Here is an 18,282-nt window from a genome sequence, read left to right as displayed (position 1 = left end):
ATTATTGGTACAGCCAGGACTTAGTTACGACTGGTCCAGGGGCAGTAACCGAAGAACTGATGAACGTAGCCATTAGTAAATCCCTCTCCCTTGACAGTGATAAACAGCATTTGTTGCATTGTACTCTGTATTACTGTAACAGACCAGGACCTGATAAAGAATATGAGCAAGAGTTGTTTAAAACCATGGTAATAGGTTATGAAACTTGTACTGGGACACAGAAGGAAATAGTGTAATAAACTGTTCATTGCCCCAGGAATTTTTAGCACTTTACAAATCTAATTGATTGTCACATGTGAGTTTAACTGAAAATAGAAATTTGAAGTGGGCAGACTTAGGAGAAAAAGTCACGAGGTGGGAAAAACAGACAGAGTTGGAACTCTCTGAACAAGGAGTACAGAAGCAGAAATTGAATTGGATAACACAGACACACCCAGCTGTGCACTCACAGGCAAATGAGGACAGCTGAGTATTACTCTTACTGGAGGAAGAGGAAAAAGCCTTACAAGACATACCAGAGACTCTCTGGTCAACAGGGAAATCAGATGTTGGACTTATTCGTACAGCAGGACCAGTTACTATTACGCCAAAATCAGCATTTAGACCTCAGAAAAGACAGTATCCCTTGAGAAAGGATGCAGAGATAGGGATCAAACCTATAATAGCAGCCTTACTTAAGGAAGGAGTCTTAATAGAATCTCCTGATTCACCATGTAATACACCCTTATTTCTTGTTAGGAAAGCAAACGGGGAATGGCGTATGGTCCAAGATCTACAGGCTGTAAATGATGCAGTTATACCCATGGCACCAACGGTGCCAGATCCACACACCTTACTGAATGATTTGAAACCTCAGCAGAAGTATTTTTCTGTGGTAGATATTAGCAATGCATTTTTCTCAATACCGATACACCCAGACAGCCAACATTGGTTTGCCTTTACATTTCAGGGGAAACGGTATACATATACGAGATTACCACAGGGATATTGTGAAAGCCCAACGATATTTGCACAAGAAATGGCAAGTAACCTGGCGGGATTTATCCCACCGAAAGGTAGTCAGATTTTACTTTATGTAGACGACATTCTGCTGGCAGCCCCCACCCAGCAAGAATGTAGAGAAGATACCATAGCATTATTACAATTTTTAGCTACTCAAGGACACAAGGTGAAAAAAAACAAACTGCAACTTTGGAGAAGACAGGTTAAATACCTGGGATATGTAATATCCAAAGAAGGCAGAATATTAGACGAAGACAGGAAAACAGCAATATTACAAGCACCTAGACCAACTACCAAGAAGGAAATGATGCCCTTCCTGGGAACTACTAACTTCTGTCGGAGTTGGATACCAAATTATGCTTTGGAATCTGCTCCGCTGACTAATTTGATATTCAAAAAGCCGATGGCAGCACAGGATTCATTACAGTGGACACCAGAAGCAGAAGCAGCTTTCTGCAAACTGAAACAACTGATAGCATCTTCCTTAGTTTTAGGATTACCAAACTATCATAAGCGATTTTTCCAAACTGTAGACTGTAAGCAAGGTTATATGACATCAGTGTTAACACAATAGCATGGGGACAAACAGCGCCCCATAACTTACTATTCATCGCAGTTAGACCCAGTGGCGCGATCCTTGCCCCACTGTGTACAAGCAGTAGTTGCAGCTGCAATGGCAGTGCAGGCTTCAGCCTCAGTAGTGTTGTTCCACCCTCTCACATTGAGAGTGCCTCATGCAGTCGCAATTATTTTACTGCAAGAAAAAGTAGCATATCTTTCTCCTGCTAGACATCTTTCCTGTATGACTATACTGTTGAGCCAACCTCATATGACAATTGAACGATGCACAACTTTGAACCCGTCAACCTTGCTCCCAACCCCTGCAGATGGCAAACCACACTGCTGCCTGCAGGAGATTGAGCAAAAGATACTACCTAGAAAAGATCTTATGGATGTTCCCTTGGATGTTGCCGAGGTGACATACTATGTGGACGGCTCATGCAGGAAGAGCCCCACAGGACAGAATCTAGTAGGGTATGCAGTAGTTTCTGATACCAAGATTTTAGAAGCAAAGTCTTTACCACACAACTTATCTGCACAAGCAGCAGAATTGCTTGCCTTGATGAGGGCATGCACCTTAGCCAAAGATAAGAGAGTAAATATTTTTACTGACAGTCAGTATGCTCTTTCTACTGTACATGTTTTTGCGCAGCAGTGGAAAAATAGAGGAATGATAACATCAACCGGTAAACCATTTAACCATGCGCAATTTATTTTAGACTTACTAGACTCTATTCAGTTACCTCAGAAAGTAGCTATTTGTAAATGTGTAGCTCATACCAAACAACAGGATAGAATTTCAAAAGGTAATGTGAGGGCTGATACAGCTGCAAAACAGGCAGCTTCAGCTTCAGAAGTTTTTCTTTTGAGCGAGGAATTACAACCTTCTGAGATTTTAGATTTAGAAATGTTAAAAACAATGCAGACAGTTACTACAAATATAGAGAAGCAAAAGTGGATAAAACAAGGAGCAATCCTTGAGAAGGGACTGTACATCTCCAAAGAGAAGAAACCAATATTACCATCTAACTTGTTTAGATATGTTAGCTTTGTTGAGCCATGGGCAGAGCCATGTCTCAACAGGGGGGAAGGTACAGTTAGTGAATCGAGTGTTTACGACGTATGGATTTACTAATTACACAAAACATTTTTGTGCAGCATGCCATGTTTGTAACAAGCATCATGCACAAGAGGCATTGAAACCTAAGCAAGGGAGTTTCCCTACACCACCGTATCTGTTTCATACTATTTGTATGGATTTTATAAAACTGAACAAATGTGAAAATAAGAAGTATTGCCTTGTCATTATAGATATGTTTTCAAAATAGGTGGAAGCTTTTCCAACTAAAAATCCAGATGCAGCTACTGTTGCAAAGGTCCTTGTTAAAGAAATTATACCTAGATTTGGCATACCAGAAAAGATTTATAGTGACAATGGTACACATTTTGTAAACCAAACAATACAACAACTTAGTCGCTATTTCGGGATATCGTTGAAAAACCACTGTGCATACCACCCCCAATCTGCAGGATTAGTAGAGAGGTATAATGGGGTGTTGAAGAGTAAGCTTAGGAAATTGATTAGTGAGACACAGAAGAATTGGGTGCACTGTTTACCTCTGGCACTGTTGAGCATGAGAACTGTTCCAAATGCAAAAGGATTAACTCCTTTTGAAGTTTTGTTTGGGAGGGCATATTATACACCTCAATGGAAACCTCTCATGTCTGCAGAGCAAGAGGCTGACAGTTCACTTGCAGGGTATATGAGGCGATTTTTGAATAACAAACTTGCAGTTAAATTCTGTTTCAGATAAAGAGCAACCGAAATCAGAAGCAGCAGTAGCCCCAGGCACCTGGGTCTGGGTGAAGAATGTGAAGAAGAAGAATTGGAGCTCTCCGAAGTGGGAAGGGCCATACCAGGTACTACTGTCGACACCCACTGCAGTGAAGATCGCGGAGCGAGCATCCTGGATTCATCTGACACACTGTAAACTGGTTAAGAACTTTGAGCTGGACAAAAACCTTGTTACTGTTGTACAACGAGATCAAAATGGCCAGGTATAGAGTGAATAGAGACATTGAACAACCTCAGAAAACTTGTATGATTATTTTGATAGCTATGCTAATAACATTGTTCTTTTTGTTGTGGCCTTTCCTTTTTCCTGCCACAAAAGTTGAACTGATTAAATGTGATGAACCAAATATAGACTGGCACCCGAACTTTAACACTTATCAGGCAATTACACGTGTGTATGCTGAGACTTTTAATGTTTCGAACTGCTGGATCTGCACAGCCATACCAACAGCATACGGGGGGTTATTAATGACTGCTATCCCCCTAGGGGTCAATGAGACCTGGGAAAATCTGTTTTTTGACACAGTAGCTATTAAAGCATATGATAAGGTAGCACTGTATTTGCCTGTGACACAAAAGGGAATTGTATGTTTTTATAAAAATGATACCATACAAGTGGGTTGGAGCAAGTGTAATGTGACGGTGCAATATAAGTGTTATATAAAAGCAAACAATCTGGGTGGATCTTGTAGTACAGATTATAACTCATTTCTTAAATCCATGCATAAGACTCTTGATCAAGTGCAACGTAATCCTGTACTTTTTAAACATTTATCTGTAATAGATAGGAAAATGTTTCATGCAGGGCAGTCATTTCGTAACAAAGTAACTACTAAAGTAGAGGATTGTTATTTTGTGTGTGGTAAAAAGGCATATAAATGGTTACCTGAGAATTGGTCTGGCAGTTGTTTTTTGGGGTACCTGGTCCCGGCCATACGACACACTGCAGTCTTGCCTCAGGGGAAATATTCGAAATACCCGAGATGTGTCCAAGAAGACTGTTAAAAAACCTGAGCATCCAATGGGACAGATCGAGGCGGGCTGGAAAGACCATCATAGTGTGGGTACCAAACTTACGCACATGGACTTGAGTGATGCTGTCATATCGTGGGCAGGCATATTACCTGCATATGGCGCAGTTAAATCGATTTGGGAGCTGCGAAAACTGTCTAAACTTCTCAAAGTGATGAGTAATGCAACTTTCTCTGCTCTTGAACTGATAACTGATGAACTGAATGCTATGAGAACTGTAGTGCTCCAGAACCGAATGGCTCTTGACTTCACCCTAGTGGCGAGGGGTGGGACGTGCACTTTAATCAAAGAAGAATGCTGTCCGTTTATACCAGATCATCAGCACGAAATTAATGATCACCTTGAGGTAATTCAGCAAGTGTCGGCCATGACCAAACCAGGCCCAAACCCTCTGACGGACTTTTTCCAGAATTTGTTTGGGGGGGGGGGGGTTCCATCCTTATGAACGTCCTAATTGCCATTGGTGTGGGATTACTCCTAATAGGAGTTTGTGTTTGTTGTGGAATCCCCTGCATGAAGAAATTTATCAAAGAATTTATAGAGATATCCGTTTCTGAGACTATATATCAGAGTACTGAATTTGAAGAGCTGCTAGAATGCAAAACACTTTCATAAAGTTTAAACTGAATGACTTTCTTAACTGCAAATCCTGAATGGAAGAGGTTAGGAAAAGAAGCAACCTGTTTATTCTTTTTGAAAATAGAATTAAAAAGTATTAACAGGGGGGAAATGTCAGAAAAATATGTATTAATGTGTGTATGCTTAATGCTAATTAGAAGCTAAATGAGTTAACATGTTTTTCATTTTATTTTATATGTACTGTTTTATATATAAATTGAGTTTCATATGAGACTGAAAAGATGCTTTTTGAAACTGCAGTGTGCTTTCTGAAACTTGCAAGATGCCCTCTGACCTAGTAATTGCTAGCACAGCAATATTCATGTTTATGCCTTTCTGAAATGTACTTGAGAAGCAGGTACTTATCTGCTAGGTCAGGAGTGGATGAATGAACAATGCTATATCCTGTAAATGTAATGATTCTAAACAATCATCTCTGTTCGAAGTATGAGAACATGTACAGCTGCAGCAGCTTAGAGATAATGTAGACAAAGGATTGTTAGAGAAATGAACTGCTAGCTTTGTGCTTGAATTAGCCATAGTACCTTGAATGGTAACATAACATGTATCTAACCGGTGGTAACCAAGGCCACTTTGTTTTCTTAGGAAGTTTCTCACAAAAATTGATAAATCAGCAGAAATTCATGACACTAATGGTCAATAAGTGATGATGAAAAGACTTGTAATTTGCTACGTCAGCTTGGTAGGCAATGTCTTATTAGAAAGTGTATAAAAATGAAAGTATTTCCTGTTTCTAGTTAGACAAACTCTGTAATAGCACGTTTTTGTCTCCTTGCTGCAAGATTAAAGTGCCTTAACCTGAACCTACCTTGTTTTGATCATTTTTAAAGTATATTTTTCCTTTGACACAAAGCTTACAATTTTTCATTTTTTTGTAATATCTTTTGTTCAGTCTCTTCCCACACATCCTTAGCTGTCACAATGGAATCATTTTTAATACACACTCCTAAATACTTCATTTTATCATGTCCTCATAAATATGGATATTGCTGAACCAATTCATGTGTGGGTACATAATTTACCACTATTGACTTTGTTTTAGCTTCATTCATTTTATACCCTGAAAGGATTTGAAACTGTCTCAAAATATTCCACAACACTGTAATTACCTTTTCTGGTTTTATCAGGTATAAAATAATACCATCTGCAAATAGAGCCAGCTTTTCTTGGTTACCAAACTAATCATATCCTTAAATTTCTGAGTCCCTTATTTTCCTTGCCAGTGGTTCTAAATATAATGCAAGCAACAAAGGAGAAAGGACACCCCTGCCTCATTCTTCTGCTCAAGCAGAAATCATCAGAGAGGAACCCACCCACTTTAATTTTCTTCTCTGATTCCTCATATAGCCTCCTAATCAACCTTAATAATTTTATCAGGGAATACAAATGCTTCCATTGCCCTGCTCATAAAGTCCCAGCTTACTCCGTCAAATGCTTTCCTCTGCATCAAGGCTCACCAATATCAGTGGCATTTTCTTACATCCTGCTTCTCTGTGGATCATCAATGTCCTGATAATGTTGTAAAATGTCTGCCTCTCCTCCACAAAACCACATTGATCCATATCAATCAATTTTGGCATTACCTTTGCCATTCTTGTAGCCAGTATAGACATAAACACTTTATAATCATGGTTTAGTATTGAAATGGGGCTCCATGAAGCTGGATTTGATGGATCTTTACCCTCTTTAGTTTTACAGCTGCCACCATTTTCTTCGAGGATGTTGGTACTTCTCCTCTTAAAATACTGTTAAACAAAACCTTCCATATCTTTATCAATTTTTTCCCTCCTAGCTTCCAAACTTCCACAGGAATACCAATTATTTTTGGGGACTTTCCTGTAGATTGGTTATGCATCACCATTTTTATCTCATCTCCTAATATCCTGTTAGTAATTGAGCCTCATCTAACTCTAACCCTGGCATATTTAATTCTTCCATAAACATTTCCATCTCTATCTTTTCTTGATTTTAGCAAGAAAAACTCTCCAAACAAAACAATGAACCAACCAAAGGAGAGTGCATCGGTAAAAAATACAAAGAACCAAGTAAAGCTGAGTTTCCGCACAATTCCAGTCCACAAACAATGCTGAACCAGTATATACCAAAAAACGAATATGTTTTAATGTAATAGATGAGCACACATAAACTGTAAAATAAATAAAATATTTGAAAGGAGTTTAGTGCTTTCATCCCATTAACAAGACTGGGACTTCATCAGAATGATGATGATCCATTTCTCTTTATCACATTGTCTCCTAGAGACATTAGAACCAGACACAAAACTGCCAAGCATACATTTATTTATTAGAAAAAAGCCTTATAATATTCAATATTCTTTTTCATTTTTTGTTTTCTGTTAAAGCTTGTTACTAGGTCAAGCTAAGGACCTTATTCCAGTCATTCTCGTATGCAAGAATAAGGAAAAGCACACTATTTTTTCTTTTGTCATGCTTTTTTAACCATAGTTTTCTTTCTTTTTACTTAAACATGTTTTATTTTCCTTAATTCACGTGTCCAAAAAAGTATATAATGAAGTTCAAAATTTATACACATACACAGCATGTGTTCAAAGAATTGTTGAGAACATACAATATTGCATAGTTCACTATAAGTTTTACAGATAGCATATAACATAAGCTTTAGTATAAAAGAAAACATAATAAGAGAGAAAGAAAACATAAGAAAAACACGACCAAACTACATACACTGTTTACATATAGTGCCACAGAAACAAAGGTATCAATTGCAAACATTGAATAACCCATAGAATTGAGTTTCAGCTTGCTAACGTTTACAAAAACGTAGAAGACCTATACAAATGTGGTCAGGAATTTTATTTATATGTATGTTATAAGTTAATTGGTGTGTCTTATTCTACTAAAATGTGATCAAGAAGGAGACTCCAATATTTGAGATATTGGAGGGAATTTAATAAAGCCTACACAGACTTATTTGCTGTGTAGGCATAGTGGCACAGTGCTTACATGGAAGTAAGCAGATATGCGATCCAGTGAAGGGAGCAGAGGGGCATGCACGAGCATGCAAACATGGAAGTGTGTGTGGCATGCAAATCACTTAATAAGCAGGTGGAATGCATTCAAATGAGGCAGGTAGAGTGATCCAGCAAGCAGACAGGCAGTCGTGCAGACCTTGTGTTGGTATCTGTAATGTACTCAGAAAAATTCCATGTACATACAGGAAGTAAAAATGACATCTGGGTCTGTAAAACTGTTGTTACAATGGCATAAATAGTATAGAGGGCACAGATATGTGCAAAGGTAATCACTGTGTGCCCAAAGCCATATGGAAAGTAATGTAAAATATATATTTTTTAATACTCTGGATATGTTTGTGCGGCAAGCTGCAGTATGCAAACATGCCATTATGGAAAAATAATATTGTAAAAAACAGAATTGGTGAGTATGAAACAGTAATGCATTAGAGGACCCTGTGTGCAGTATGTACAATCTAGGACTGCTGGAGTTGCTAATGAGACAGGGCTTGAATCCGTGTAGTTACTAAGTACTGCGCATGGATCTGTATGCAAATGAGCTGAGGTTACTGAATAGCACAAATGGGTATCTGTGTCCAAAGATACCATCCGTGTAGGCACAGAACTGTGTTGATGTCCACAGAAGAGGTAGCTGACATCAAAAGGGAGTGTGTCCACAAACTTTTAAGCTCATTGGAGCTTAGCAGCGCCTGTTTGTGCAGAGTGCCGCTCTGCTCAGCAGTGGGTGTATCTGGTGACTGCTAAGCTTTGTTTACCTTAGGGGAGCATGTTTCAGTGGGTCTGAGCATGTTTGTGTGGCACACAGCTGCTCACTGCTAACCTTTGTTTATCTGTGTGGCATGGATTTGTATGGCGCGCCTCAGTGCTTAGCAAGGGAGGCTGTCAAAAACAAAAAATTGTCTGAGAAAGCTAATGATATATTAATTACTGGTGAGCCCTGTTTCACTTAAACTTGGGCCATTAAACCCTTAATGATGTACTTGGCAGGTGGAATGCATCATTGCTAGCCAGTCACACATAGTAAACCTACAGTAGAGCACTATAAAGTATGCATACCCCCTACAATCTGATTTTTCTCCATACTCTGCACCATTGGCATACAGACTTGGGAATTTTAACCTACATAATGCTAGGGGCTGCTGCAGATCTGCTACATATTTATTTATTTATTTAACATTTATTTTACCAGGATAAAAATCTGACTGGACAGCAGGTATCCATTTTCAGGAGAGTGCTAGGGAGAAAAGTTCCAAGAAGTTACAGTGTGAATACACAGGTTTTTACAGTACAGTAGGTGTATGTAAGGTATTCAGGAATAAGTACATATTCACAATATTTACAAACAATGTACAATGCACATGGGTGACAGTGTACAGTGAGCATCAGAAGTAGGTAAATATTTATAATATTTACAGAGTATTCAATGAGCATAGGTGACAGTGTAAAGTGAGCATCAGAGGCAAGCTGCCTACAGTGGGGTGAGGATTCAGGTGGGGTCTTTGCAGTTGCAAAGAGGGTTAACATAAAGGTACGATTTAAGGAGGTCTTTAAATATGATTGTTCGATTTTGTAGCCTGAGGTCAGGAGGGAGGGTGTTTTATACTTTTGCGATATCGTAAGAGAATAGGGTTTCTCCAGAGTTGTTCTTACATGGATTGACTTTGATCAGAGATTTGTTACTGGATCATAGTGTCCTGCTGGAATTGTGGAAATTTAACATGCCTGCTAGGGCAGGGGTTCTGTCAGGCTGGTAAAGAATTTGATGAGCTATGATGAGTTGGTGGTAGCGTAGTAAATTTGGAATTTCTAACCAGTGTAGTTTAAGTAGGGATCGACAGTGATGGGAGTGGGATCTAGCACTGGCTAAGAACCTATCTATTTTATTGTAGCATATGGAGAGTTTGGTCAGGTCGGTTTTATTAATGTTGGTCAGAACTGGAGAGGCATAAAGTAATGATGATAGGAGATAAGTTCTGGCTATGGTAGTTCTAGACTCAGGGGTTAGGAACTGTTTACTATGATAGAGACATCTTAGCTTTTTGTGTACTTTAGAGATAGTTTGGGATATGTGTTTGTTGAATTTAAATTGTTGATCAATTGTAATGCCTAGGAGTTTGGCCTCAGTTACTGGGGTGATGAGGGTGTTATTGGCAGAGAGAATGGTGAAGGTGGGGTCATTGTGCTTGGTTAGATTAAATAGTATTAACTGTGTTTTTTTGGGGGTTAGTATCAGTTGGTTATTGTTTAGCCAGTTTTTTATTTCAGTAGAGGATTCTACGGCTTTACTTTTTAGAAGATGGATGTTGGATGCTGAGCAGATTAGGGTTGTGTTGTCTGCATAGTGAACAATATCAGCTTTAGTGGTTACTAAGTGGAGATTGTTTGTGAATATGTTAAAGAGAAGGGGACCTAGGATTGAGCCTTGGGAGACACCACATGTAATGGGGTGTGGGGGATAGGGAGTTGACCCATTTGACAGATTGTAAGTGGTTGCTTAGCTAACTATTGAACCAGTGCAAGAGTGGGATTGTCAAGGTTGAGTTCAGAGAGGCAGGTAAGGAGTTTATTGTAGGAAACTGTGTTGAATGCCTTGGATAAGTCTAGGAAGGTGGTAGAGACCAGATTCCCTTGGTTCCTGTGTGAGTTAATGGTATTGCAGAAGTTAAGTAGAGCAGTGGGGGTGCTATGGGATGGTTTAAAACCATGTTGGGTTTTAGATAGTAGGTTGTTGGTTAGTAGGTGGGTAAGGAGTTGGTGGTGGTTACACTTCAAGAATCTTAGATAGGGACAATAGGATTGCAATGGCACGGTAGTTGGAGAGGTCAGGTAAGGGGCCACTCGTGGGGGGGGGTGATATATGAGGTTTTCCACAAGGAAGGAATGGTGCATTGAGAAATAGATCTATTAATGAGTAGGGAGATGGGATAGACAATGGCCTTAGATGCGATTTGGAGATATTCGGCTGGTAGGTTGTCGGCAGCAAGAGTGGTTGGTTTGAGTTTTGCTAAGAGTTTTTGAATGGTAGATGTTTGTACTGGTTTGAGTGAGAAGGGACTGGAGTTTGTTTGGCATTTTGGGGTTTGTGGTTGGGTAGTGGGTGATAAATCATTCATGAATTTCATTATGGAAGAGGTAAAATAGTTATTGAAGTTTGTGGCTATGTCAGGGTCTGGACCTTCAATGTTTGGTGGTGGTGTAGTGTTTTTTCCAGGTTGGAGGATGTTGTTCACTGCAGCCCAGAATTTCTGTGGGTTGTTACTTTATTTTCTTTGTAAGGTAATATAGTGGTTTTGTTTGTCCATCTTGACCTGCTTTTTTGCTTTGTTTCTAAGTTCAAAGAAAATCTGTCTAGTTTTGGGTGTTTTGTATTGTCGCCAGGTTTTCCATGCTTTGTCCCTGTCCTTAAGTAAGTTCTTAGTGGTTTTCTCTAGCCAGGGGGCAGGATTATTGTGTACCCTAACTGTTTTTAGTGGGGCTAATTGGTTTAGAATTTTTAGGAATATGGAGTTAAAGTATTGTACTGCAGTATCTATGGGAAGGGTTTTTAGGGGAGCCCAGTTGCATGATTTTTATTAAGGTTTTCTCCTGGTGGTTTATAGATGCTAAGTAGGTTGAGTTGGTTGTATTGGTTTAGAATATATATATATATATATATATATATATATATATATATATATATATATATATATATATACCATAGGCCTAGACTGAGAAGGAGAAGAATGTTCAGGCCCAGTTTAACCTACCAGGAGCTACATGAGCTGGAGATTGTATAGCACTACAGGGTGGACAGGGACATACAACAACAACTCAGTGAGCTCTGCAGTCCTCAACTCAGACCCAGAGCCAACAGAGGGGAACCAATCCCAGTGGAAACAAAGGTATGTGTAGCCCTTAGTATACAAGCTACAGATACTTTCCATACACCAACTGGGGACATGATGGGGATCTCACAGGCATCTGCTTCCAGGGTACTGTACCAGTTCCTGGATGCCATGCTATCACAAGCCATTGAGCACATTTATCTTCCCCACACCACTGAGGAGAGAGCCAGTAGTATGCAACACTTCTACAGTGTAGTGCACTACCCTGAGTTTCTGGGTGCCATAGATTGCACTCATGTATACATCAAGGCACCACCTGGTAAAGAGGGTAGAATCTATGTCAACTTCAATGAGTAAGGGGTATCACTCCATCAACTGCCAGGTTATGTGCAATGCCCAGGGCATTATCATGAATGTGTGTGCTGGCAGCCCTGGCAGTTATCACAGCTCCCATATTTGGCACACATCACAGCTGTACCAGATATTTGCTTGGGGGGGCATCCCACATGGCCATTTACTTGGGGATGCTGGGTACGCACTGGAGCTGTGGATGATCACACCCATCAGAAATGCACATACACCCACCGAAGAATGTCATAATGAAGCGCGCACACACACACACACAGACACACACACACACACACACACACACACACACACACACACACACACACACACACACACACACACACACAAAAGCCAGGAACATCATAAAGTGTGTGTTTGGGCCGTTGAAGCCACAGTTCCAGTGCCTGAATATATCAGGTGGAGCCTTACAGTACTCTCCAGCCACATATGCACAGATGTTCACAGTATGTGCCATGCTACACAATATGATTCTGCAGAAAAAGCTGCAGCAGGATCAGCAAAGGGAAGGGATGCACATCCCCCAACCAGTGCCTAGGTCACCACATCTGCCCCCACAGGGGGACTTGGAAGAGGAACTCCTGAGCCTGTCCCTGTAGGTATACATAGGTGTGCCCAATATGCCCTGGCCTTGGCCAAGAGACACCACATAGCATATGCACTGAAAACCTAAGGCCCTAGGGACTGACACTGTACTCTGACTCACATACATATCAGTAAATATGATGCCAGCTAGGCCACATAACCTGACCTCACCATGTATTGGCTGTGGACTGCCTGCATCAGACAGAGTCAGCCCCAAACTACAGGTCTGTCAAATGCTGCATTCACAAGGTAAGTCACTCTCCTGTACACCACTTGTAAGGGCTACTACCGTATGGTATCATATATATGGACCTTCTGCATGTATGCAAGGGAATATAGTGGGCTATATATAGTGTGATATTGGACTACTAGCAGAGATCTATAGTCGGATACTGGGCTACTTGTACAGATCTAACAGCCACTTGGGACAGCAGGTACTCTGTTCTCTGCCCCATAATAGCCAGTAGGCCACTTGGCTGGAAACTCCACGACAGTAGTCCAGGGAGATGCCAAACATTGGGGTCACAGGACAGTTGTATGACTTCTATGCCAGTAGAGCATATTCTGGTCATTCCCCCACCCCAAATACATCCGTGTTGCCATACAACTGCTGTAACAGTAAGTCTGCAATGATATAACAGCAGACCAGAAAATTCCCCTATCTTGTTGATAGTGTGAGGGAGGAAACTTCTGTGTCTGGTGGCTGGTGTGGCTCAGTGGGCCAGGGACAGTAGCATGTGTGATGGTGCTGATGGTTCAAATCGGGCAGTATCCAATATCTTTTGCATGTGAGGTACCCATATGGAGGTAGTCCCACACACACTGTCATAACCCCTCAATCTGCAAGAAAGCTGGACAAAGCCAGAATGAGTTGGGGCACAAACGGCCATACCTACAGAAAACATTATAAATGTTCTGAGTAACCTAGCAGGTGGCTAGTTTAACAGCAGGCTGCAACAGGTCAGATTAGCTGCAGAATGTAAAGGCCTTCAGTTTAATGTGTCAGTAGGTACAACAAGTCAGCAACCGATGTAAAATATCACACCAGGAAACCACAAATGTATGTGGAACACAGCGCAGATATGGGGCGAAATGCTGGACATTCTGAAAAAACATATACAGGGAGAGGTATGCAGACTGTCACTGTGTGTCTTGTTTCACCATGTACCCCAGTCACATCATACCTCTCAAACTCTTACATCAGGAAATCTGGCCAAATAAAGTGAATAAAAGCGGGACCAAGGCCCACAACTTGGGACAGGTTTTAAATTGCTCCCACAAATGTAGAATGTGGATAGAATATCAGGTCCTGCATTTGCATGAATCTCCTGCTGTGCATGGATTCTGAAACTCAGATATCTGTCAGTATTAATTTACTTCAATCTTGACTGATTTGCCACTAATTTGCCAGAAAAGAACAAAGGTTATGTGAAACAGGCCAAACATATAGATTCATAGGTTGGTACTGGGCTATCTGCCTGAAGGCAAATATTAGTCCAGCCATGTTGTGCGGTATTCACCGCCCCTTTAGTAGTTCCCTAGACCCTTGTACTAGCAGCTAGTACCCTTGGCCCCTATCTAGTAGTGCTGTTGGTGTGATCCCCGGTGTGAACTTTCTGTTACTCATCCACTCATCAAGGTTCCTCTTGAAGAGTGATAGTGAGGGGCTCTGTCTTATGTAGATTGGGACCCGATATGCGGCAAGAGTCTGGACAGTCTGTGTACCTCTCTACAGTTCTGAAGTTTGAGTCACATATCAAGGTCAGCAAACATCTGGGAGATGCCTTGGACAATATCAGGCAACTGCAGTACTGTGGTAACAGGTGCAGCAGCCAATGGCCTGCAGCACACAATAATCCTGGGCTGGTGTAAAGGTAGCTCTGGCTTACAGTCACCTTGTAAGTACTGACAATCACACTGGGCATGCTCCTACACATAGCTAACTTGAGCCTGCTTGTTGCCTCTACCTCCCAAAGACCTGCTATGTGGAAATATGTCTGTACAGACATACAGCTACATATACATATCTGTCTCTCCCTATCCCCCTCATGCTTGATTTGTGTCTCTATCAGTATGTTGCATATATACATATATGATAAGATGTATATATAGCTATATAAAGTACAGTGATACATAGACTCCCCACATACTTCTACAGAACACATTTACATTACTGACATATACAACTACATTTAAGGAGACAACTCTGTTATGCACATTGGTATAGATATGGGAGGGGATGTATGAATGCTCCCACGTACCCCTGAATGCTGGGGTTATCTGCACATACACAACACAACAGCTGTTTGATAGTACCAGACAAGGGCTGCAACAGTACATAATCCACTCACCTACAGACCCCTGTGCCTGCAGGCTGTCACCCTGCAGACAGACATAGGTACGCAGGTGGTGTAATGTACAATGGGTGCAACGCAGTCCTTGGACAGGCCATATTGTCCCTGGCCACATGTCTGCCTATTAAACTTCAAACAGCCACATATGGCCAGACTAGTAAGTGTACACACATAACAGGGATATTACCAGGTATCCCACCCCTAGGACACTAGATACAGTAACAGTACCAAGCAGTATCACTCTGCAGGCCACACATGCTGTCTAACACAAGGCCACTTTGCATACTCCACAAGTACTGTGCCTGCATCAACATATACAGCAGACATAATCTGTGGCACGTGTAATAGGCATTATGGACTGTAGTGTGCAATACTAGTTAGGTTTAAGTTCTAATCTCACATCCTTCATCTATGTGTCTGTGTGTGTCTATCAATATATCCCCTCTCAGCACTATGGACTATTTCATATGGGCTGTGTCCATGCAATGGTGTGCATTTTATGGCCCTGTGAATGGCTGCTGGCCTGTAAATTCCCTCCTCTACAAGGCATGTGAATGTTATCCACCTTAAAACACTGGCTGACTATCTAACAACAGATAAACTCTGTGGCACATGTGATAAGTACTGCAAGCTGTAGTGTGTAATACTAAATAGGTAGGAGTACTAATCTCACTTCATCTAACTGTGTGTGTATGTGTGTATGTGTGTGTGTGTGTGTGTGTGTGTGTGTGTGTGTGTGTGTGTGTGTGTGTGTGTGTGTGTGAATATATTCCCATGCAGCACTTCAGACAAGCCCCTATGGGATATCTCTGTGCAATAGTTATACATTGTATGCCCACTGACCAGCTGCTGGCCTCAACATTGGCTTCCGTTATAAGGCCTGCTGATGTCATCCACCTTAAGAGCACTGGCTGACAGTGTATTATCAGATAAACTCTGTGGCACATGTGATAAGTACTGTGAGCACCAGTGTATAATATTAGATAGGTAGGGATTCTAATCTCACATTATCCAAGTGTGTGTGTGTGTGTGTGTGTGTGTGTGTGTGTGTGTGTGTGTGTGTGAATATATCCCCATACAGCACTTCAGACAAGCCCCTATGGGCTGTCTGAGTGCAATGGTTATGTATTTTATGCCCACTGGCTAGCTGCTGGCCTCAGCATTGGCCTCTGTTACAAGGCCTGCTGATGTCATCCACATTAAGATCACTGGCTGACAGCATAATAACAGATAAACAACATGGCACATGCAATAGGTGCTGTGAGCTATAGTATGTAATACTAGATAGGTAGGGGTTTTACTCTCAGAACATCCACCTTGTGTGTGTGCATGTGTGCATGTGTGCATGCGTGTGTGTGTGTGTGTGTGTGTGTGTGTGTGTGTGTGTGTGTGTGTGTGTGTGTGTGTGCGTGTGTGTGTTGGTAAATATGTCCCCTGGCAGCACTAGAGATATGCCCATGTGGCCTACTCTGTGCATTGGTTATGCATTTTATGGGCCTGTGACTAGCTGCTGGCCCTAAATTGCCCTCTTCTACATAAGTACAATTGACATCCACCACCATCTACAGTTGTACTTGCAAACTACCTAGGTGACATATATCAAGGGTAGTAGAGTGTATCACAGGGTACAAAAGCATGATGACACTGACTGTCTCCATTTTTCCTGGCACACGATTCTACACATATGCACCTAGGGAGCCATACACATATACTGGCATACCTTGCTGATGTCATATCTCTGCTGTGCTGCCTTGCCATCCTGTGGTGCTGTATTGCCTCCATGTGTCCATAGTTGCACCGTTCTGATTTCTAGGACAAAAACATACACATCTCCATGACACACTTGTCATTCTGTAACACTACCGCCAGTGTACCATCAGGCAACAAAGATACACTACGTTTGATGTGTAGTCCTGACACATGCCAGCATACAATACCTGTTGAGGCCCACAACTGCCATGGAATAACACTACTGCACTACACACAGACATGTAAAGTTATATAGCCACCCTGTGCATCAGACACATATGCAGGTCCCTACATCAATTGCATGGATGGCAGGGATGTAGCACCGTTATTATGACATGCAGAGGGCATGGTGTGGGGGTGCCAAAGGCCTAGGCTGTGCCAAACAGTTGACAGCATGTCTGTGAGTCAGGAAGGGGTGCTGGTTACATGGGCCATGGAGAGGTGCTGTGTGTGTCTGTAGATGACCTGCACGTGACAGTGGTGTTGGAGTGTGTGCATGTACAATGTCAAGCTCAGTGCTAGACCTACATATGTGTATGGTGGACAGCTGTCGACTGTACGTGGTAGAGTGGACATATCACCATCTCCAGTCATGAGCACAGGACCTGGCTTCACCTGGAGTAGCACGAGCAGTACCATGCCCAAGGTCAGAATTGTTGCTAGTACCAGTGCTAGTACCTGATAGTGACTGCTGTCTGCTGGGCCTGTGTCCCCCACGGGACCACCCAGGACCACATGCCCATGGCCTGCCATGTTGTGGTGTGGACAGCACACCTCCCTCTGTAGTGCTGGAGGTACTGCCACTATGGAAACATAAGTGTGCATGGCCACGTGGACTCCCAGCAGATGATGTTGCTGGCCTACATCCACTTGTCTGACACCCAACCACATGTTCCAGCACAGACAATGTGTGCTCAAAGACCGACACTGTCTCAGCCTGTCTGTCCACTACATCAGTGAAATGTTCCATGACATCACCAATGCAGTGGAGGCAGTCACATATGTCAGACTATGCTGCATCTATAACTCTATGCATCTGTCTCGTGTTGCGTTCACCTCATGCCTGTGCCTCCATGACAGCTTGAAACATGCGGTGAGTGACCTGTGATGTGACACCGGCAACAGGAGGTGGATGGGCAGCAGTTCTCCTTCGAGCAACCCTGTCAATCTGCCTGTGTAGGACCTCATCAGCTCTCTGGATATGGCAAGTGTCTACACTGACTGACACTATAGTTCTCACACTGTCCTGCATTATGTCACCACCCTCTGACTGTACAATATCTGTGGCCTCTGGTGACTGGG

The sequence above is a fragment of the Protopterus annectens genome, chromosome 10.part0, assembly GCF_019279795.1.
Source record: "Protopterus annectens isolate FY-2018-M chromosome 10.part0, PAN1.0, whole genome shotgun sequence".
NCBI lineage: Eukaryota > Metazoa > Chordata > Ceratodontiformes > Protopteridae > Protopterus > Protopterus annectens.
The sequence above is the reverse complement of the archived record's forward strand: the minus strand, read 5'-3'. Positions refer to the sequence as shown.